General features: G+C 43.7%; 1 protein-coding gene across 2 annotated transcripts in view; it reads left to right on the top strand.

Moving 5' to 3' along the window:
• Positions 1-21317: 21317 nt before the first annotated feature.
• The window catches only part of LOC145850291 (uncharacterized), a 33648-nt gene continuing 30687 nt past the window's right edge, over positions 21318-24278 (top strand). For both annotated transcript variants that reach the window (XM_082965348.1, XM_082965350.1), the window contains exon 1: positions 21318-21409. The gene's annotated coding sequence lies outside the window, so the exon portion shown is untranslated. The remainder of the gene's footprint in view (positions 21410-24278) is intronic.

Here is a 24278-nt window from a genome sequence, read left to right as displayed (position 1 = left end):
ACCTGTTGTATTCAGCATTTCACTGTAAGGTCTACACCTGTAGTATTCAGCATTTCACTGTTAGGTCTACACCTGTAATATTCAGCATTTCACTGTTAGGTCTACACCTGTAGTATTCAGCATTTCACTGTTAGGTCTACTACACCTGTTGTATTCAGCATTTCACTGTGAGGTCTACACCGGTTGTATTCAGCATTTCACTGTAAGGTCTACTACACCTGTTGTATTCAGCATTTCACTGTTAGGTCTACACCTGTTGTATTCAGCATTTCACTGTAAGGTCTACTACACCTGTTGTATTCAGCATTTCACTGTGAGGTCTACTACACCTGTTGTATTCAGCATTTCACTGTGAGGTCTACTACACCTGTTGTATTCAGCATTTCACTGTGAGGTCTACTACACCTGTTGTATTCAGCATTTCACTGGTAGGTCTACTACACCTGTTGTATTCAGCATTTCACTGGTAGGTCTACTACACCTGTTGTATTCAGCATTTCACTGTTAGGTCTACTACACCTGTTGTATTCAGCATTTCACTGTTAGGTCTACTACACCTGTTGTATTCAGCATTTCACTGTAAGGTCTACTTACACCTGTTGTATTCAGCATTTCACTGTGAGGTCTACTACACCTGTTGTATTCAGCATTTCACTGTGAGGTCTACTACACCTGTTGTATTCAGCATTTCACTGTGAGGTCTACTACACCTGTTGTATTCAGCATTTCGCTGTGAGGTCTACACCTGTTGTATTCAGCATTTCACTGTAAGGTCTACTACACCTGTTGTATTCAGCATTTCACTGGTAGGTCTACACCTGTTGTATTCAGCATTTCACTGTTAGGTCTACTACACCTGTTGTATTCAGCATTTCACTGTAAGGTCTACTACACCTGTTGTATTCAGCATTTCACTGTGAGGTCTACATCTGTTGTATTCAGCATTTCACTGTTAGGTCTACACCTGTAGTATTCAGCATTTCACTGTTAGGTCTACTACACCTGTTGTATTCAGCATTTCACTGTGAGGTCTACACCTGTTGTATTCAGTATTTCACTGTAAGGTCTACACCTGTAGTATTCAGCATTTCACTGTTAGGTCTACACCTGTTGTATTCAGTATTTCACTGTTAGGTCTACTACACCTGTTGTATTCAGCATTTCACTGGTAGGTCTACACCTGTTGTATTCAGCATTTCACTGTTAGGTCTACACCTGTTGTATTCAGTATTTCACTGTTAGGTCTACTACACCTGTTGTATTCAGCATTTCACTGTTAGGTCTACTACACCTGTTGTATTCAGCATTTCACTGTAAGGTCTACTTACACCTGTTGTATTCAGCATTTCACTGTGAGGTCTACTACACCTGTTGTATTCAGCATTTCACTGTGAGGTCTACTACACCTGTTGTATTCAGCATTTCACTGTGAGGTCTACTACACCTGTTGTATTCAGCATTTCGCTGTGAGGTCTACACCTTTTGTATTCAGCATTTCACTGTAAGGTCTACTACACCTGTTGTATTCAGCATTTCACTGGTAGGTCTACACCTGTTGTATTCAGCATTTCACTGTTAGGTCTACTACACCTGTTGTATTCAGCATTTCACTGTAAGGTCTACAACACCTGTTGTATTCAGCATTTCACTGTGAGGTCTACATCTGTTGTATTCAGCATTTCACTGTTAGGTCTACACCTGTAGTATTCAGCATTTCACTGTTAGGTCTACTACACCTGTTGTATTCAGCATTTCACTGTGAGGTCTACACCTGTTGTATTCAGTATTTCACTGTAAGGTCTACACCTGTAGTATTCAGCATTTCACTGTTAGGTCTACACCTGTTGTATTCAGTATTTCACTGTGAGGTCTACACCTGTTGTATTCAGCATTTCACTGTTAGGTCTACACCTGTTGTATTCAGCATTTCACTGTAAGGTCTACTACACCTGTTGTATTCAGCATTTCACTGGTAGGTCTACACCTGTTGTATTCAGCATTTCACTGTTAGGTCTACTACACCTGTTGTATTCAGCATTTCACTGTAAGGTCTACTACACCTGTTGTATTCAGCATTTCACTGGTAGGTCTACTACACCTGTTGTATTCAGCATTTCACTGGTAGGTCTACTACACCTGTTGTATTCAGCATTTCACTGTAAGGTCTACTACACCTGTTGTATTCAGCATTTCACTGTAAGGTCTACACCTGTAGTATTCAGCATTTCACTGTTAGGTCTACACCTGTTGTATTCAGTATTTCACTGTTAGGTCTACTACACCTGTTGTATTCAGCATTTCACTGTGAGGTCTACACCTGTTGTATTCAGCATTTCACTGTTAGGTCTACACCTGTTGTATTCAGTATTTCACTGTTAGGTCTACTACACCTGTTGTATTCAGCATTTCACTGTGAGGTCTACACCGGTTGTATTCAGCATTTCACTGTAAAGTCTACTACACCTATTGTATTCAGCATTTCACTGTGAGGTCTACTACACCTGTTGTATTCAGCATTTCACTGTGAGGTCTACTACACCTGTTGTATTCAGCATTTCACTGTGAGGTCTACTACACCTGTTGTATTCAGCATTTCACTGTGAGGTCTACTACACCTGTTGTATTCAGCATTTCACTGTAAGGTCTTCACCTGTAGTATTCAGCATTTCACTGTTAGGTCTACACCTGTTGTATTCAGTATTTCACTGTTAGGTCTACTACACCTGTTGTATTCAGCATTTCACTGGTAGGTCTACACCTGTTGTATTCAGCATTTCACTGTTAGGTCTACACCTGTTGTATTCAGTATTTCACTGTTAGGTCTACTACACCTGTTGTATTCAGCATTTCACTGTGAGGTCTACACCGGTTGTATTCAGCATTTCACTGTAAGGTCTACTACACCTGTTGTATTCAGCATTTCACTGTGAGGTCTACTACACCTGTTGTATTCAGCATTTCACTGTGAGGTCTACTACACCTGTTGTATTCAGCATTTCACTGTGAGGTCTACTACATCTGTTGTATTCAGCATTTCACTGTGAGGTCTACTACACCTGTTGTATTCAGCATTTCACTGGTAGGTCTACTACACCTGTTGTATTCAGCATTTCACTGGTAGGTCTACTACACCTGTTGTATTCAGCATTTCACTGTTAGGTCTACTACACCTGTTGTATTCAGCATTTCACTGTTAGGTCTACTACAGCTGTTGTATTCAGCATTTCACTGTAAGGTCTACTTACACCTGTTGTATTCAGCATTTCACTGTGAGGTCTACTACACCTGTTGTATTCAGCATTTCACTGTGAGGTCTACTACACCTGTTGTATTCAGCATTTCACTGTGAGGTCTACTACACCTGTTGTATTCAGCATTTCGCTGTGAGGTCTACACCTGTTGTATTCAGCATTTCACTGTGAGGTCTACACCTGTTGTATTCAGCATTTCACTGTGAGGTCTACACCTGTTGTATTCAGCATTTCACTGTAAGGTCTACTACACCTGTTGTATTCAGCATTTCACTGTAAGGTCTACTACACCTGTTGTATTCAGCATTTCACTGGTAGGTCTACACCTGTTGTATTCAGCATTTCACTGTTAGGTCTACTCCAACTGTTGTATTCAGCATTTCACTGTAAGGTCTACTACACCTGTTGTATTCAGCATTTCACTGTGAGGTCTACATCTGTTGTATTCAGCATTTCACTGTTAGGTCTACACCTGTAGTATTCAGCATTTCACTGTTAGGTCTACTACACCTGTTGTATTCAGCATTTCACTGTGAGGTCTACACCTGTTGTATTCAGCATTTCACTGTAAGGTCTACACCTGTAGTATTCAGCATTTCACTGTTAGGTCTACACCTGTAGTATTCAGCATTTCACTGTTAGGTCTACACCTGTAGTATTCAGCATTTCACTGTTAGGTCTACTACACCTGTTGTATTCAGCATTTCACTGTGAGGTCTACACCGGTTGTATTCAGCATTTCACTGTAAGGTCTACTACACCTGTTGTATTCAGCATTTCACTGTTAGGTCTACACCTGTTGTATTCAGCATTTCACTGTAAGGTCTACTACACCTGTTGTATTCAGCATTTCACTGTGAGGTCTACTACACCTGTTGTATTCAGCATTTCACTGTGAGGTCTACTACACCTGTTGTATTCAGCATTTCACTGTGAGGTCTACTACACCTGTTGTATTCAGCATTTCACTGTGAGGTCTACTACACCTGTTGTATTCAGCATTTCACTGGTAGGTCTACTACACCTGTTGTATTCAGCATTTCACTGGTAGGTCTACTACACCTGTTGTATTCAGCATTTCACTGTTAGGTCTACTACACCTGTTGTATTCAGCATTTCACTGTTAGGTCTACTACACCTGTTGTATTCAGCATTTCACTGTAAGGTCTACTTACACCTGTTGTATTCAGCATTTCACTGTGAGGTCTACTACACCTGTTGTATTCAGCATTTCACTGTGAGGTCTACTACACCTGTTGTATTCAGCATTTCACTGTGAGGTCTACTACACCTGTTGTATTCAGCATTTCGCTGTGAGGTCTACACCTGTTGTATTCAGCATTTCACTGTAAGGTCTACTACACCTGTTGTATTCAGCATTTCACTGTGAGGTCTACACCTGTTGTATTCAGCATTTCACTGTTAGGTCTACACCTGTAGTATTCAGCATTTCACTGTTAGGTCTACACCTGTAGTATTCAGCATTTCACTGTTAGGTCTACACCTGTAGTATTCAGCATTTCACTGTTAGGTCTACACCTGTTGTATTCAGCATTTCACTGTTAGGTCTATTACACCTGTTGTATTCAGCATTTCACTGTAAGGTCTACTACACCTGTTGTATTCAGCATTTCACTGTTAGGTCTACTACACCTGTTGTATTCAGCATTTCACTGTGAGGTCTACACCTGTTGTATTCAGCATTTCACTGTTAGGTCTACTACACCTGTTGTATTCAGCATTTCACTGTAAGGTCTACTACACCTGTTGTATTCAGCATTTCACTGTAAGGTCTACACCTGTAGTATTCAGCATTTCACTGTTAGGTCTACACCTGTTGTATTCAGTATTTCACTGTTAGGTCTACTACACCTGTTGTATTCAGCATTTCACTGGTAGGTCTACACCTGTTGTATTCAGCATTTCACTGTTAGGTCTACACCTGTTGTATTCAGTATTTCACTGTTAGGTCTACTACACCTGTTGTATTCAGCATTTCACTGTGAGGTCTACACCGGTTGTATTCAGCATTTCACTGTAAGGTCTACTACACCTGTTGTATTCAGCATTTCACTGTGAGGTCTACTACACCTGTTGTATTCAGCATTTCACTGTGAGGTCTACTACACCTGTTGTATTCAGCATTTCACTGTGAGGTCTACTACACCTGTTGTATTCAGCATTTCACTGTGAGGTCTACTACACCTGTTGTATTCAGCATTTCACTGGTAGGTCTACTACACCTGTTGTATTCAGCATTTCACTGGTAGGTCTACTACACCTGTTGTATTCAGCATTTCACTGTAAGGTCTACTACACCTGTTGTATTCAGCATTTCACTGTAAGGTCTACACCTGTAGTATTCAGCATTTCACTGTTAGGTCTACACCTGTTGTATTCAGTATTTCACTGTTAGGTCTACTACACCTGTTGTATTCAGCATTTCACTGTGAGGTCTACACCTGTTGTATTCAGCATTTCACTGTAAGGTCTACTACACCTGTTGTATTCAGCATTTCACTGTGAGGTCTACACCTGTTGTATTCAGCATTTCACTGTTAGGTCTACACCTGTAGTATTCAGCATTTCACTGTTAGGTCTACACCTGTAGTATTCAGCATTTCACTGTTAGGTCTACTCCACCTGTTGTATTCAGCATTTCACTGTAAGGTCTACTACACCTGTTGTATTCAGCATTTCACTGTGAGGTCTACATCTGTTGTATTCAGCATTTCACTGTTAGGTCTACACCTGTAGTATTCAGCATTTCACTGTTAGGTCTACTACACCTGTTGTATTCAGCATTTCACTGTGAGGTCTACACCTGTTGTATTCAGCATTTCACTGTAAGGTCTACACCTGTAGTATTCAGCATTTCACTGTTAGGTCTACACCTGTAATATTCAGCATTTCACTGTTAGGTCTACACCTGTAGTATTCAGCATTTCACTGTTAGGTCTACTACACCTGTTGTATTCAGCATTTCACTGTGAGGTCTACACCGGTTGTATTCAGCATTTCACTGTAAGGTCTACTACACCTGTTGTATTCAGCATTTCACTGTTAGGTCTACACCTGTTGTATTCAGCATTTCACTGTAAGGTCTACTACACCTGTTGTATTCAGCATTTCACTGTGAGGTCTACTACACCTGTTGTATTCAGCATTTCACTGTGAGGTCTACTACACCTGTTGTATTCAGCATTTCACTGTGAGGTCTACTACACCTGTTGTATTCAGCATTTCACTGGTAGGTCTACTACACCTGTTGTATTCAGCATTTCACTGGTAGGTCTACTACACCTGTTGTATTCAGCATTTCACTGTTAGGTCTACTACACCTGTTGTATTCAGCATTTCACTGTTAGGTCTACTACACCTGTTGTATTCAGCATTTCACTGTAAGGTCTACTTACACCTGTTGTATTCAGCATTTCACTGTGAGGTCTACTACACCTGTTGTATTCAGCATTTCACTGTGAGGTCTACTACACCTGTTGTATTCAGCATTTCACTGTGAGGTCTACTACACCTGTTGTATTCAGCATTTCGCTGTGAGGTCTACACCTGTTGTATTCAGCATTTCACTGTAAGGTCTACTACACCTGTTGTATTCAGCATTTCACTGGTAGGTCTACACCTGTTGTATTCAGCATTTCACTGTTAGGTCTACTACACCTGTTGTATTCAGCATTTCACTGTAAGGTCTACTACACCTGTTGTATTCAGCATTTCACTGTGAGGTCTACATCTGTTGTATTCAGCATTTCACTGTTAGGTCTACACCTGTAGTATTCAGCATTTCACTGTTAGGTCTACTACACCTGTTGTATTCAGCATTTCACTGTGAGGTCTACACCTGTTGTATTCAGTATTTCACTGTAAGGTCTACACCTGTAGTATTCAGCATTTCACTGTTAGGTCTACACCTGTTGTATTCAGTATTTCACTGTTAGGTCTACTACACCTGTTGTATTCAGCATTTCACTGGTAGGTCTACACCTGTTGTATTCAGCATTTCACTGTTAGGTCTACACCTGTTGTATTCAGTATTTCACTGTTAGGTCTACTACACCTGTTGTATTCAGCATTTCACTGTTAGGTCTACTACACCTGTTGTATTCAGCATTTCACTGTAAGGTCTACTTACACCTGTTGTATTCAGCATTTCACTGTGAGGTCTACTACACCTGTTGTATTCAGCATTTCACTGTGAGGTCTACTACACCTGTTGTATTCAGCATTTCACTGTGAGGTCTACTACACCTGTTGTATTCAGCATTTCGCTGTGAGGTCTACACCTTTTGTATTCAGCATTTCACTGTAAGGTCTACTACACCTGTTGTATTCAGCATTTCACTGGTAGGTCTACACCTGTTGTATTCAGCATTTCACTGTTAGGTCTACTACACCTGTTGTATTCAGCATTTCACTGTAAGGTCTACAACACCTGTTGTATTCAGCATTTCACTGTGAGGTCTACATCTGTTGTATTCAGCATTTCACTGTTAGGTCTACACCTGTAGTATTCAGCATTTCACTGTTAGGTCTACTACACCTGTTGTATTCAGCATTTCACTGTGAGGTCTACACCTGTTGTATTCAGTATTTCACTGTAAGGTCTACACCTGTAGTATTCAGCATTTCACTGTTAGGTCTACACCTGTTGTATTCAGTATTTCACTGTTAGGTCTACTACACCTGTTGTATTCAGCATTTCACTGGTAGGTCTACACCTGTTGTATTCAGCATTTCACTGTTAGGTCTACACCTGTTGTATTCAGTATTTCACTGTTAGGTCTACTACACCTGTTGTATTCAGCATTTCACTGTGAGGTCTACTACACCTGTTGTATTCAGCATTTCACTGTAAGGTCTACTACACCTGTTGTATTCAGCATTTCACTGTTAGGTCTACACCTGTTGTATTCAGCATTTCACTGTAAGGTCTACTACACCTGTTGTATTCAGCATTTCACTGTAAGGTCTACTACACCTGTTGTATTCAGCATTTCACTGTTAGGTCTACACCTTTTGTATTCAGCATTTCACTGTAAGGTCTACTACACCTGTTGTATTCAGCATTTCACTGTGAGGTCTACTACACCTGTTGTATTCAGCATTTCACTGTGAGGTCTACTACACCTTTTGTATTCAGCATTTCACTGTGAGGTCTACTACACCTGTTGTATTCAGCATTTCACTGTTAGGTCTACTACACCTGTTGTATTCAGCATTTCACTGGTAGGTCTACACCTGTTGTATTCAGCATTTCACTGGTAGGTCTACACCTGTTGTAGTCAGCATTTCACTGTGAGGTCTACTACACCTGTTGTATTCAGCATTTCACTGTGAGGTCTACTACACCTGTTGTATTCAGCATTTCACTGTGAGGTCTACTACACCTGTTGTATTCAGCATTTCACTGTGAGGTCTACTACACCTGTTGTATTCAGCATTTCACTGGTAGGTCTACTACACCTGTTGTATTCAGCATTTCACTGGTAGGTCTACTACACCTGTTGTATTCAGCATTTCACTGTTAGGTCTACTACACCTGTTGTATTCAGCATTTCACTGTTAGGTCTACTACACCTGTTGTATTCAGCATTTCACTGTAAGGTCTACTTACACCTGTTGTATTCAGCATTTCACTGTGAGGTCTACTACACCTGTTGTATTCAGCATTTCACTGTGAGGTCTACTACACCTGTTGTATTCAGCATTTCACTGTGAGGTCTACTACACCTGTTGTATTCAGCATTTCGCTGTGAGGTCTACACCTGTTGTATTCAGCATTTCACTGTGAGGTCTACACCTGTTGTATTCAGCATTTCACTGTGAGGTCTACACCTGTTGTATTCAGCATTTCACTGGTAGGTCTACTACACCTGTTGTATTCAGCATTTCACTGTGAGGTCTACTACACCTGTTGTATTCAGCATTTCACTGTGAGGTCTACTACACCTGTTGTATTCAGCATTTCGCTGTGAGGTCTACACCTGTTGTATTCAGCATTTCACTGTAAGGTCTACTACACCTGTTGTATTCAGCATTTCACTGGTAGGTCTACACCTGTTGTATTCAGCATTTCACTGTTAGGTCTACTACACCTGTTGTATTCAGCATTTCACTGTAAGGTCTACTACACCTGTTGTATTCAGCATTTCACTGTGAGGTCTACATCTGTTGTATTCAGCATTTCACTGTTAGGTCTACACCTGTAGTATTCAGCATTTCACTGTTAGGTCTACTACACCTGTTGTATTCAGCATTTCACTGTGAGGTCTACACCTGTTGTATTCAGTATTTCACTGTAAGGTCTACACCTGTAGTATTCAGCATTTCACTGTTAGGTCTACACCTGTTGTATTCAGTATTTCACTGTTAGGTCTACTACACCTGTTGTATTCAGCATTTCACTGGTAGGTCTACACCTGTTGTATTCAGCATTTCACTGTTAGGTCTACACCTGTTGTATTCAGTATTTCACTGTTAGGTCTACTACACCTGTTGTATTCAGCATTTCACTGTGAGGTCTACTACACCTGTTGTATTCAGCATTTCACTGTAAGGTCTACTACACCTGTTGTATTCAGCATTTCACTGTTAGGTCTACACCTGTTGTATTCAGCATTTCACTGTAAGGTCTACTACACCTGTTGTATTCAGCATTTCACTGTAAGGTCTACTACACCTGTTGTATTCAGCATTTCACTGTTAGGTCTACACCTTTTGTATTCAGCATTTCACTGTAAGGTCTACTACACCTGTTGTATTCAGCATTTCACTGTGAGGTCTACTACACCTGTTGTATTCAGCATTTCACTGTGAGGTCTACTACACCTTTTGTATTCAGCATTTCACTGTGAGGTCTACTACACCTGTTGTATTCAGCATTTCACTGTTAGGTCTACTACACCTGTTGTATTCAGCATTTCACTGGTAGGTCTACACCTGTTGTATTCAGCATTTCACTGGTAGGTCTACACCTGTTGTAGTCAGCATTTCACTGTGAGGTCTACTACACCTGTTGTATTCAGCATTTCACTGTGAGGTCTACTACACCTGTTGTATTCAGCATTTCACTGTGAGGTCTACTACACCTGTTGTATTCAGCATTTCACTGTGAGGTCTACTACACCTGTTGTATTCAGCATTTCACTGGTAGGTCTACTACACCTGTTGTATTCAGCATTTCACTGGTAGGTCTACTACACCTGTTGTATTCAGCATTTCACTGTTAGGTCTACTACACCTGTTGTATTCAGCATTTCACTGTTAGGTCTACTACACCTGTTGTATTCAGCATTTCACTGTAAGGTCTACTTACACCTGTTGTATTCAGCATTTCACTGTGAGGTCTACTACACCTGTTGTATTCAGCATTTCACTGTGAGGTCTACTACACCTGTTGTATTCAGCATTTCACTGTGAGGTCTACTACACCTGTTGTATTCAGCATTTCGCTGTGAGGTCTACACCTGTTGTATTCAGCATTTCACTGTGAGGTCTACACCTGTTGTATTCAGCATTTCACTGTTAGGTCTACACCTGTTGTATTCAGTATTTCACTGTAAGGTCTACTACACCTGTTGTATTCAGCATTTCACTGTGAGGTCTACACCGGTTGTATTCAGCATTTCACTGGTAGGTCTACACCTGTTGTATTCAGCATTTCACTGTTAGGTCTACACCTGTTGTATTCAGCATTTCACTGTAAGGTCTACTACACCTGTTATATTCAGCATTTCACTGTGAGGTCTACTACACCTGTTGTATTCAGCATTTCACTGTGAGGTCTACTACACCTGTTGTATTCAGCATTTCACTGTGAGGTCTACTACACCTGTTGTATTCAGCATTTCACTGTGAGGTCTACTACACCTGTTGTATTCAGCATTTCACTGGTAGGTCTACTACACCTGTTGTATTCAGCATTTCACTGGTAGGTCTACTACACCTGTTGTATTCAGCATTTCACTGTTAGGTCTACTACACCTGTTGTATTCAGCATTTCACTGTTAGGTCTACTACACCTGTTGTATTCAGCATTTCACTGTAAGGTCTACTTACACCTGTTGTATTCAGCATTTCACTGTGAGGTCTACTACACCTGTTGTATTCAGCATTTCACTGTGAGGTCTACTACACCTGTTGTATTCAGCATTTCACTGTGAGGTCTACTACACCTGTTGTATTCAGCATTTCGCTGTGAGGTCTACACCTGTTGTATTCAGCATTTCACTGTAAGGTCTACTACACCTGTTGTATTCAGCATTTCACTGGTAGGTCTACACCTGTTGTATTCAGCATTTCACTGTTAGGTCTACTACACCTGTTGTATTCAGCATTTCACTGTAAGGTCTACTACACCTGTTGTATTCAGCATTTCACTGTGAGGTCTACATCTGTTGTATTCAGCATTTCACTGTTAGGTCTACACCTGTAGTATTCAGCATTTCACTGTTAGGTCTACTACACCTGTTGTATTCAGCATTTCACTGTGAGGTCTACACCTGTTGTATTCAGTATTTCACTGTAAGGTCTACACCTGTAGTATTCAGCATTTCACTGTTAGGTCTACACCTGTTGTATTCAGTATTTCACTGTTAGGTCTACTACACCTGTTGTATTCAGCATTTCACTGGTAGGTCTACACCTGTTGTATTCAGCATTTCACTGTTAGGTCTACACCTGTTGTATTCAGTATTTCACTGTTAGGTCTACTACACCTGTTGTATTCAGCATTTCACTGTGAGGTCTACTACACCTGTTGTATTCAGCATTTCACTGTAAGGTCTACTACACCTGTTGTATTCAGCATTTCACTGTTAGGTCTACACCTGTTGTATTCAGCATTTCACTGTAAGGTCTACTACACCTGTTGTATTCAGCATTTCACTGTAAGGTCTACTACACCTGTTGTATTCAGCATTTCACTGTAAGGTCTACTACACCTGTTGTATTCAGCATTTCACTGTGAGGTCTACTACACCTGTTGTATTCAGCATTTCACTGTAAGGTCTACTACACCTGTTGTATTCAGCATTTCACTGTGAGGTCTACTACACCTGTTGTATTCAGCATTTCACTGTGAGGTCTACTACACCTGTTGTATTCAGCATTTCACTGTGAGGTCTACTACACCTGTTGTATTCAGCATTTCACTGTTAGGTCTACTACACCTGTTGTATTCAGCATTTCACTGGTAGGTCTACTACACCTGTTGTATTCAGCATTTCACTGGTAGGTCTACACCCTGTTGTATTCAGCATTTCACTGTAAGGTCTACTACACCTGTTGTATTCAGCATTTCACTGTAAGGTCTACACCTGTTGTATTCGGCGCATGTGACTAATAAAGTTTGATTTGATTTAATGTGTCTTTTAGATTCTGGAAACCTAATCTCAGACCAGTCCTTATCCCAGTATCACAACCTCTGTTGTTAAATACTTCTTGTACGTACGATCTGAGGACAGTGATCCAACCGGTACGTATGATCTGAGGACAGTGATCCAACCGGTACGTATGATCTGAGGACAGTGATCCAACCGGTACGTATGATCTGAGGACAGTGGCCAACCGGTACATATGCCCCACTGACAGCTGAGCAACCCTCAGGGATGATGGCGCATTCCTTCACTGATTAATGTGACCACCCTCCTATCCTTCACTGATTAATGTGACCACCCTCCATTCCTTCACTGATTAATGTGACCACCCTCCTATCCTTCACTGATTAATGTGACCACCCTCCTATCCTTCACTGATTAATGGGACCACCCTCCTATCCTTCACTGATTAATGTGGCCACCCTCCTATCCTTCACTGATTAATGGGACCACCCTCCTATCCTTCACTGATTAATGTGGCCACCCTCCATATCCTTCACTGATTAATGGGACCACCCTCCATATCCTTCACTGATTAATGTGACCACCCTCCTATCCTTCACTGATTAATGTGACCACCCTCCTATCCTTCACTGATTAATGTGACCACCCTCCATTCCTTCACTGATTAATGGGAACACCCTCCTATCCTTCACTGATTAATGTGGCCACCCTCCTATCCTTCACTGATTAATGGGACCACCCTCCTATCCTTCACTGATTAATGTGACCACCCTCCTATCCTTCACTGATTAATGTGACCACCCTCCTATCCTTCACTGATTAATGGGACCACCCTCCTATCCTTCACTGATTAATGTGGCCACCCTCCTATCCTTCACTGATTAATGGGACCACCCTCCTATCCTTCACTGATTAATGGGACCACCCTCCTATCCTTCACTGATTAATGGGACCACCCTCCTATCCTTCACTGATTAATGTGACCACCCTCCTATCCTTCACTGATTAATGTGACCACCCTCCTATCCTTCACTGATTAATGTGACCACCCTCCTATCCTTCACTGGGGTTGTACAGCCTAGAGAGAGAGGGCAGTAGGAAGAAAGTGACAGACTTGTCACTTTAGATTGCCTTAGCTAAGGCGAGTTCCGTAATGGTATTCACAGTGAATAGAGTGAGCTAGGAGAGGAGGAGAGGAGAGGAGGAGAGGAGGAAGCTTGTAGTGAAGAGTTATACAGTGAAATGGTTCTTTATCTTGGATTTTGATATTTTTCACAATTAGATTTAACTTCTCACACTTTAAACCCACAGTTGTGGAATTCCTGATCCCAACCACGCTTGAACAGTTGGTGCATTCCCCCCCTCTCTCTCTGCTCTCTCTCTCCTCTTCCCTCCCCCACTCCCCCCTCTCTCTGCTCTGCTCTCTCTCTCCTCTTCCCTCCCCTACTCCCCCCTCTCTCTCTGCTCTGCTCTCTCTCTCCTCTGCCCTCCCCCACTCCCCTCTCTCTCTCCTCTTCCCTCCTCTCTCTGCTCTCCCTCTCTCCTCTGCCCTCCCCCACTCCCCTCTCTCTCTCTGCTCTCTCTCTCCTCTTCCCTCCTCTCTCTGCTCTGCTCTCTCTCTCCTCTGCCATCTGCCCTCCCCCACTCCCCTCTCTCTCTCTGCTCTCTCTCTCTCCTCTTCCCTCCCCTACTCCCCCCTCTCTCTTTGCTCTGCTCTCTCTCTCTCCTCTTCCCTCCCTCTCTCCAGCTGCCAGCTCCTAGTGACTAATGCTATGTATTGAATTATCCCGGCTCTCCCAGTCTCATACTCACAAGGTAGCTCAAAGGTTTGATCCCTCAGGGCCTATTCCCAACCGCACCACGGGAACTGTGCTGACCGGAATATCTGAATACTTTTGGGAAGTTTAGGAGATTTGTCCTGGATTGTTTCCTGTCCTGGATTAGAGCTCATTCTCCATGGTGGATGATTAAACCTTGTAGCTGTGTGATGGAAGACCATTGGGAATAACTTAAGGGGAATTGTGGAATAATCTTGGAATCTAGGAACAATTCTACGATCCTAGGACCTTGTGTTGTTTGTCTGGAGTTGGATAGTTTCTCTGTGTCTTTCCCATCTAACTTATTTTATTGAGGGTTGGGGTAGTTAGGCAAGGGGGTAGTTAGGCAAGGGGGTAGTTAGGCAAGGGGGTAGTTAGGCAAGGGGGTAGTTAGGCAAGGGGGTAGTTAAGTAAGTGGGTAGTTAGGTAAGTGGGTAGTTAGGTAAGTGGGTAGTTAGGTAAGTGGGTAGTTAGGTAAGTGGGTAGTTAGATAAGGGGGTAGTTAGGTAAGGGGGTAGTTAGGCAAGTGGGTAGTTAGGCAAGTGGGTAGTTAGGCAAGTGGGTAGTTAGGCAAGGGGGTAGTTAGGTAAGGGGGTAGTTAGGTAAGGGGGTAGTTAGGTAAGTGGGTAGTTGGGGTAGTTAGGTAAGGGGGTAGTTAAGTAAGTGGGTAGTTAAGTAAGTGGGTAGTTAGGTAAGTGGGTAGTTAGGTAAGTACCACAGGGTTGTATTTGCCCCACTGGGAGACATCCCTGGGTATCCAGTGTAGCGATGCTGCAGTGGGAAAATAAGAAGAGAGTCATTGCTACCATCAGCAGCGCCAATAACAACCAGACCCCTTCCACTATCACCAACAGTGTTGACGCAGCGCACCGGTGAGCCAATGAGGAACGGGGAGGTTGAGTAATAACTGTGTTGAAATGAAGTTCATGTAGGTGTTGGTTTACAGGTCTGTGTGTCTGTGTGTGTCTGTGTGTCTGTGTGTCTGTTTTTCAGTGGAGGGGCTTGATGTTGACGGCATGCAGCTGATTTGAATGATACCATTTGTCTTCATTTGTTCAGACTGTCTATCTTAGTGGGATTTAGTTACTTCATGTCTGTGTTTCTGTTTTCTGTTTTGTCGATAACACTTTATGTTGTCCAACTTCATGCAGAAGTCCTAATCGTATCGTGAACACTCTTAAGTGTCGTCTCTAAACGTATAAATAAGCTAAACAGAAGAAAAGAGCATTTACCAATCCATGTCTCCACACGGAAACCCCTAAAGTCTGTCGCTGAGCTTGACAGAACAGCCATTAACATTGTGACGAAGCCAGAGGATGGACCGATGGAAGACAGCGTTAAGCACATCTTAGCTTCGCGCATATAGAATGTAGAAGATCTTCTGTTACAATGTCGTAAATATTTGTCTCAGGTTCAATAATATCTAGGAGATTCTTTTCTGGAGCAACAACCAATCAGATCACGGTATCCTCCTTTAGTTAAGCCAATCGTGAACAAGCTGTCTGGGTCAGCCTATTCTACACACGCATGTGAGTGAGTGAGTGAGTGAGTGAGTGAGTGAGTGAGTGAGTGAGTGAGTGAGTGAGTGAGTGAGTGAGTGTTAATTTCCATTCTATGTTGAACATGCTCTTGGGTAGAAGCAAGTTAGACCCACAGATCCAGGATCAGTTCACCAGGCCCAGTTCACCAGGCCCCATCCTTAACCTGAACTGACCAACGATCGGTGTCTTAGAGCAGTAGTCTATTCAGTCAGGCTAAATTGATTAGTCTGGACTTCAATGAATGGACTTTTATCAATCATGAAGTTATTTATTGATCGCACGCCCGCGTGCGCGTGTGTGTGTGTGTGTGTGTGTGTGGGGGGGGGGGGGGGGGGGGGGGGGGGGGGAAACATCAACATTTAACATTAGATGGCTTATTATGGTACTTTGGGGGTGGGAGAGACAGTGTAGGGGGTGGGAGAGAGAGTGTAGGGGTGGGAGAGAGTGTAGGGGGTGAGAGAGAGTGTAGGGGGTGAGAGAGAGAGTGTAGGGGGTGAGAGAGAGTGTAGGGGGTGGGAGAGACAGAGTAGGGGGTGAGAGAGAGTGTAGGGGGTGAGAGAGAGTGTAGGGGGTGAGAGAGAGTGTAGGGGGTGAGAGAGAGAGTGTAGGGGGTGAGAGAGGGTGTAGGGGGTGGGAGAGACAGAGTAGGGGGTGAGAGAGAGTGTAGGGGGTGAGAGAGAGTGTAGGGGGTGAGAGAGAGTGTAGGGGGTGAGAGAGACAGTGTAGGGGGTGAGAGAGAGTGTAGGGGGTGAGAGAGAGTGTAGGGGGTGAGAGAGAGTGTAGGGGGTGAGAGAGAGTGTAGGGGGTGGGAGAGACAGTGTAGGGGGTGAGAGAGAGTGTAGGGGGTGAGAGAGAGTGTAGGGGGTGAGAGAGAGTGTAGGGAGTGAGAGAGAGTGTAGGGGGTGAGAGAGACAGTGTAGGGGGTGAGAGAGAGTGTAGGGGGTGAGAGAGAGTGTAGGGGGTGAGAGAGAGTGTAGGGGGTGAGAGAGAGTGTAGGGGGTGGGAGAGACAGTGTAGGGGTGAGAGAGACAGTGTAGGGGTGAGAGAGAGTGTAGGGGGTGAGAGAGAGTGTAGGGGGTGAGAGACAGTGTAGGGGGTGAGAGAGAGTGTAGGGGGTGAGAGAGAGTGTAGGGGGTGAGAGAGAGTGTAGGGGGTGGGAGAGACACTGTAGGGGGTGAGAGAGAGTGTAGGTTGTGGGAGAGAGTGTAGGGGGTGGGAGAGACAGTGTAGGGGGTGAGAGAGAGTGTAGGGGGTGAGAGAGAGTGTAGGGGGTGGGAGAGACGTGTAGGGGGTGAGAGAGAGTGTAGGGGGTGAGAGAGAGTGTAGGGGGTGGGAGAGACAGTGTAGGGGGTGAGAGAGAGTGTAGGGGGTGAGAGAGGGAGGGGTGGGGGGTGAGGGGGGGGGGCGTGAGGGGGGGGAGAGAGTGTAGGGGGGAGGGGTGGGGGAGGGAGAGCAGTGTAGGGGTGGGAGAGTCTGAAGATGTGGGGGTTTTATGACCTCTCACGCCCATGATAAACCTTAGGCCACAGACAAATTCCTTTGTCCTCACTATGGAGAACTGGCCTCAGAACATTAAACATGCAATAAAGGGACTTTGGAACAATGGTTTCCGTCAGCCACAATGGTGGTCATGACGATAGATGGAATAGGAAAATGTATGTCATTTTTGTCTTGTTATTAAAGGTTAAGAGATGACGTTATTATGAAAACATTGTAGCTTTAAGAGTTTTCCCAGTATATGCCTGATGTTTATACATTGTACGTTGTGTGGAAAATGTCCAAATCAAAGAGAATGTTTTGGTAAAGATGAAATGTGAAGTTAATTGTCTAAAATTGGATTTCATTCCTACGCTGTGAGCTCTGAGCTACAGAGCTGTCTGTCCTCAGAAGACCCCTTCCAAAGCAAGGGCGAGGAATCAGACCACTAAGCCAAAAAGGACGCTGACATCGTGAGGACAACCAGAGAGTTGCGTCAGAGAAGTGCGTCATTGAGAAGCCTAAACGAGCCACGCGGAGCTTCCCATCTGAGACCTCCAACACATAATTACATAATTATATTCTGACCCATAAGAGCGGCAGTTCAGGGCAAGGCTAGGTTTAAATAAGCATAGCTGACAAATGAACCCAAATGTATATTTCTCTCATGTACTTTTCTCTTTTTGTCTCTCTTTTAAATCCCCATTTTGGGTAACACGCGCCATATACATTTAGTCATTTAGCAGACGCTCTTATCCAGAGCGACTTACAGTAGTGAATGCATACATTTCATACATTTTTTTTTGTTTGTACTGCCATAGTGTGTTGGCCCGTTATACTAAGTCCTAATCAATTAACTGTGTTTTGTGTATGTGTATCTTTTATCATCATTTTAGCTTGCTAGTAAATAAATAATCAACTAAGATTGGTGTGGTAAACTCATTGGTGGGACCCGGGTCCGTGCAGATTCCCGGATTATACGACGTTCAGAATGAGACTGTAGAGGAAATTGATTAATTAGCGACTGTTGTAAAATCGATATTCTCATATTCTTTGAGTTAATTCGGGAAATAGAAACTCAATAAAACGAATTTTCCCATGGTGCCCCAGGTTAATGAGTTAATAATGGCTTGATTCATTTAATCACGCACTTATAAATCGTTAATCATTCGATGAGCAACAGTCATCACATTAACTAATACAACGTCACGACAATGTCATATTAGTGCTTAATGTTATATCATACTGCAGTGCCCACTGTCTAATACATACATAGTGATTTGCTAGTTTGGATATTGACAAAAAAATCGTATTATTATTATTAATGCACCCTAGTGGCCTAAATCAGGAAATAATCATGTTTTAATTGGTCATCAGAGTGTTCCGAACCTCTCAACTCTGATCCTGATTGGCTAATGAACAATCTCTGCTCCACGTTGCCTAGCAACAACCCAGCAGGACTGCAGGGTCAGTTGGCCTGTGCATCATGGAGCAGTGTGGCAATTCAAAACACACACACACACACACACACACCCCATGCAAGGATGGGACGTAAATCACTGTACTGTAAGTGCAGCAGGGTTGAGCAAGGCGTCCTCTCCTTCAGTCACTGGCCGGTGCCAGTCAGGCAGACTTCAGAACAGCTGTGTTATGCCTCTGTGCCATATGGTCACCTCAGGCCTTCTCCTTCACCTCTGCCCAAAGTCTCCTAGTGATGAATGAATCATGATCTTTACCAGCTTGGACTGGAAGTGATTTCCTTCTATCAACCCCCAGGATATCTGCCAGTCAACTCTGACACTGAGAAGGTGATGAGGCTCAGATGCAGAAGCAAAGGAGCCGAGATAGGACTTTAGAAAGGCACGTTGTTTCTCTAGTTTCAGTGGAAGTGGGACTGTGTGCCTGTCTTTACCCTGTGATGGGGGGTAGTGGGACTGTGTGTCTGTATTTACCCTGTGATGGGGGGTAGTGGGACTGTGTGTCTGTCTCTGTCCTGTGATGGGGGTAGTGGGACTGTGTTCCTGTCTCTGCCCAGTGATGGGGGGTAGTGGGACTGTGTGCCTGTCTCTGCCCTGTGATGGGGGGTAGTGGGACTGTGTGTCTGTCTCTGCTCCTGTGATGGGGGGTAGTGGGACTGTGTTGCCTGTCTCTGCCCTGTGATGGGGGGTAGTGGGACTGTGTGCCTGTCTCTGCCCTGTGATGGGGGGGTAGTGGGACCTGTGTGCTCTGTTCTGCCCTGTGATGGGGGGTAGTGGGACTGTGTGCCTGTCTCTGCCTGTGATGGGGGGTAGTGGGACTGTGTGCCTGTCTCCCTGTGATGGGGGGTAGTGGGACTGTGTGCCTGTCTCTGCCCTGTGATGGGGGGTAGTGGGACTGTGTGCCTGTCTCTGCCCTGTGATGGGGGGTAGTGGGACTGTGTGCCTGTCTCTGCCCTGTGATGGGGGGTGGGACGTGGCGCACCCTGTGTGGGGGGGGGGGGCGGGCCTGTCTCTGCCCTGTGATGGGGGGTAGTGGGACTGTGTGTCTGTCTTTACCCTGTGATGGGGGGGTAGTGGGACTGTGTGCCTGTCTCTGCCCTGTGATGGGGGGTAGTGGGACTGTGTGTCTGTCTTTACCCTGTGATGGGGGGGTAGTGGGACTGTGTGCCTGTCTCTGCCCTGTGATGGGGGGTAGTGGGACTGTGTGTCTGTCTTTGCCCGGAGGGGGGGGGCGGGCTGTCGCCCTGGGGGGGGTGGTGGGACTGTGTGCGCGCCCGGATGGGGGGTGGGGGCTGGGGCTCGCCCTGTGATGGGGGTAGTGGGACTGTGTGTCTGTCTTTGCCCTGTGATGGGGGGTAGTGGGACTGTGTGTCTGTCTCTGCCCTGTGATGGGGGGTAGTGGGACTGTGTGCCTGTCTTTGCCCTGTGATGGGGGGTAGTGGGACTGTGTGTCTGTCTCTGCCCTGTGATGGGGGGTGGTGGGACTGTGTGCCTGTCCTCAGCTACTCCATAAGAGTGGGGTACGCACAGACTCAGCCAATCTAAGGCTGATATAGTCTCACTTTGGCAATGCTCTAATGCACAGGTGTCCAACTCATTCCATAGAAGGGGTTTTCACTCCTCCCATGTACTTGATTGATGAATTAAGGTCACTAATTAGTAAGGAACTCCCTTCACCTTAATTTAAAGGGAATTAACTAAAACCTGCAGACACTCAGCCCTCCATGGAATGAGTTTTGACAGCCCTGATCTAATCTATCAATCTATAATCCTAAATGTGTTTTTACCATAACGTGTTCACTCATCCCCCACACAAATCAGCCAATCTGTTCATCCTCCTCCTCTCTGTTTCATACAGACCTCCATCATCTCTCCACCCTCATCCTCCTCCTGTCCCGTCTCTTTTCATTCTTCCATCTTCCATGTGGATAAATCATCAGAGCTGATTTGAACCTGGGTCTCTTCTGCTTGCATTAAAACTGTGTTAGCCTTCTGAGCTAAGGTCTATATGACACTAGTTTAAGGTGCTAACGCAGGTAGCCGAGTGGTTAGAGCGTTGGGCCAGTAACCGTAAAGGTCGCTAGATTGAATCCCTGAGCTGACAAGGTAAAAAAATCTGTCATTCTGCCCCTGAACAAGGCAGTTAAACCCACTGTTCCTAGGCCGTCATTGTAAATAAGAATTTGTTCTTAACTGACTTGCCTAGTTAAATAAAGATGAAATAAATAAATGTTAAACTTGGTAAATGATTCTGTGAATTTGATGTTGATGTAGGACTAGGGTTCCCCCATCTGGTGAAAAATGGCTAATACCAGTTCCTCCAATCAACGACTGTTTTCAATGGGTCAGGTCTATGACGTTGTTCGGATGAGATAGTAGAATGCGCACGCGCAGATCCGTTAGCAAATTGCCAGTCAAGCGTCGGTTGGAGCCGCCTGAAGACAAGTACGAGATATCTCCATAGAAAATAACCGAAAATAACAGAAGGTATGTAACAAAAACACATTTCACAAGACAGAAAAGATGAGTTGTTGTTCATATGTGTGTTTTAAAACGGACAATACCGTTGGCTGGAAGTAGAAACTCGGTTTGTGTCCTCTGTCGCATGCGGAGCTTAATGCAACACGATACAGGAAATACAAAATGGTGGACTGATGTTTTTCGGTGAAGACGCAGAAGGCAGCTGTGATCTATCACAACTAGGGTGACCACATTTAAAATGCCCAAATGCGGGACAACATGATGATTTTGCGGGACATTCGTAGGACAGTGTAGCCTAGATACAGATATATATTTTTTGGTGCAGCACCCCTCCCCCCAAAATACAGCGCCTGTTTACTCAGAGAAAGAGGTGAAGCGAGATGTTTCTCCACAGATAGAAGAATGAGACAGATATTTCACCGGATGTGAAGTTGTATAAATATGAAGCATCCGCTTGGCGTTTTTTCACTCATTACCAAATATGGTAGTGAGAAGAAGCCCAGTGACCCGGCAGTTGGAGAAGATGGAACCAGATGGATTTTGACCGATATTCAGCAGATTTTTATCATCGATGAAACATTTCATCTCAACACAGTTTTCTGTTCCCAAAACTAGAATCTGTTAGGAACATACTAAGTTTTGTGGACTTTTTGTCAAAGGTTTAAATGTTTTATCGTTTGAGTGTTAAGGTGAATTGAGTTATTGCACTTCAGAGTAGGCGTTCCCTAACGGAAATATGCAAATGTCCTAGAATGCGCCAATAGGATCTGTAGCTTGTGCTTGTTCCGCCCACAATGACTAATTTGTTCCCATTTGAAATCGGCCGGCTGTGGGCTATCTGGTTATGCTGGTTATGCTATTAAATTTGGACCTGTTATGTTGAAATGTTACTCATTTTATCATTATATGATCTTCCAATACATTAATTCAGCTTTGATCTAACTTTATGGGACTCCCAATCACAACAGGGTTGTGATACAGCCCAGGATCGAACCAGGGTCTGTAGTGACGCCTCTAGCACTGAGCAGTGCCTTAGATGGCTCCGCCACTCGGGATCCCAGTGATCACTCTTATCACAGCCTAGCCAAAAACCAATCTTCTGGTATTCTGTGAAATCTGTCTGATTTGAATATGCATTACACAACTTCCCTTTGGATGCGTGGCTGGCTGTAGTGTGCACATGATTGTTTGGTTAGCAATGCTAGCTAGCTAATATTTTGCAGCCTGTAAAAAGTGTGGCACTGCTAGCGCTAGCTAATAGTTTACATATGGCAGAGTTTTCTGGTTTATTTATGAATTTGGATTGATATCCGCTCTAATTTGTGAGTTGTAACACTAGCTAGTCAGCCACCTTGCTCGGTGGCTAGCTTCTTGCATCTTGTGGTGTGCACATGACCAATGAACGAGCAGATGCCGTTTAGGTCAAATGAGGACACTGCTCAGGCTAGCCTGGAACCCCCCCCCCCCCCCCCCCCCGACGTTGAATTGCATTGGATTCAACATCGGGCATAAATGAGCGTTTTGAATCAGGAAGGTTACCTCACATGGCCTCTACAAGCCATAATTCTGAATAAAATCTACTTCACCGGTTGTCTGTGCGGTTGGTCCTTTTTGCAGGTAGGAATCAGACCGTGTACCCACAGGAAATCCATAATTGCATCAACCTTTTCAAAGTGCTGGTTAGTGCGTTCATATTTCTATCACCCGAAGGACTTGACGGAACCACGTAAACACGTGCACCAGCTCGGCTAGTATGCATGCTTCTCGTGCACGTGTTTACGTGGTTCTGCCGCGGTGCTTCGGGTAATAGAAATATGAACCCACGATATATATTATATATATATATACCCCTGTATCATCGTCTTGAAAACTTGACATTCCTACCTGCAAAAATAAGTGGATCAACTGCGTGGACAACCGGTTAAGAAAATTTCAACATTCTGGCGTGTAGAAGTCGCACGAGGAAACTTTCCAAATCCAAATGCTAATTTGTACCCGACGTAGAGAATCTAAATGAAATTCAATGTGAGATTTCCGGGCTAGACGGCGTATGCTGAGTCTTTACCCGGACACGGCATCATCTGTCGGCTGGACGACCAAGTCCAACCACTGTTCCCCCCCCCCCCCCCCTAAGAACCACGTGGCGTTATTAAATGATACACGTCTTTTAGCTCCACGTTTGTTTGTTTGTTTTTGTGCTTTTTTTAAATATTTAGTAACAATTCAATGTTAGTCCCTAGTCCCCCGTCCCCGTGGTAACCTCGCAAACAATCCATTTAGACCAGGTGTTTGTTTGAAATGTGTTACCCAGCTATTAAAAGGTGGCTATTTAAGAGACTGCGTTTCATTGGAAGTTTGACGGAATGTATTTTCCACCATTTTAATACATTGCTGTTTTAGAAGTTGTTGGTTTCATTGGAAGTTTGACGGAATGTATTTTCCACCATTTTAATACATTGCTGTTTTAGAAGTTGTTGGTTTCATTGGAAGTTTGACGGAATGTATTTTCCACCATTTTAATACGTTGCTGTTATAGAAGTTGTTGGTTTCATTGGAAGTTTGACGGAATGTATTTTCCACCATTTTAATACATTGCTGTTTTAGAAGTTGTTGGTTTCATTGCTTAATAATAATAATAATAATAATAATAATGACGTTAATAATAATACAATGTTTGCTGCTGAAATATTTAGGTTTTCCATCCGGTCTTATAAGCCTTGTTCCACTCATGATCACTGCAACGTTATAGAATAATGTATTGACATTATTGTGTAACTGCGAAGAAAAAAAAAATAAAATCTTAGGTGTACCTTTTTTTACATTGTTATGCCAGTATTGGACTTGTTTTTTTGTATTGTCAAATGCAGTAGTTTGG

Source organism: Salmo salar, chromosome 18 (genome assembly GCF_965601325.2).
Source record: "Salmo salar chromosome 18, fSalSal1, whole genome shotgun sequence".
Taxonomy (NCBI): domain Eukaryota; kingdom Metazoa; phylum Chordata; class Actinopteri; order Salmoniformes; family Salmonidae; genus Salmo; species Salmo salar.
The sequence above is the reverse complement of the archived record's forward strand: the minus strand, read 5'-3'. Positions and strand labels throughout refer to the sequence as shown.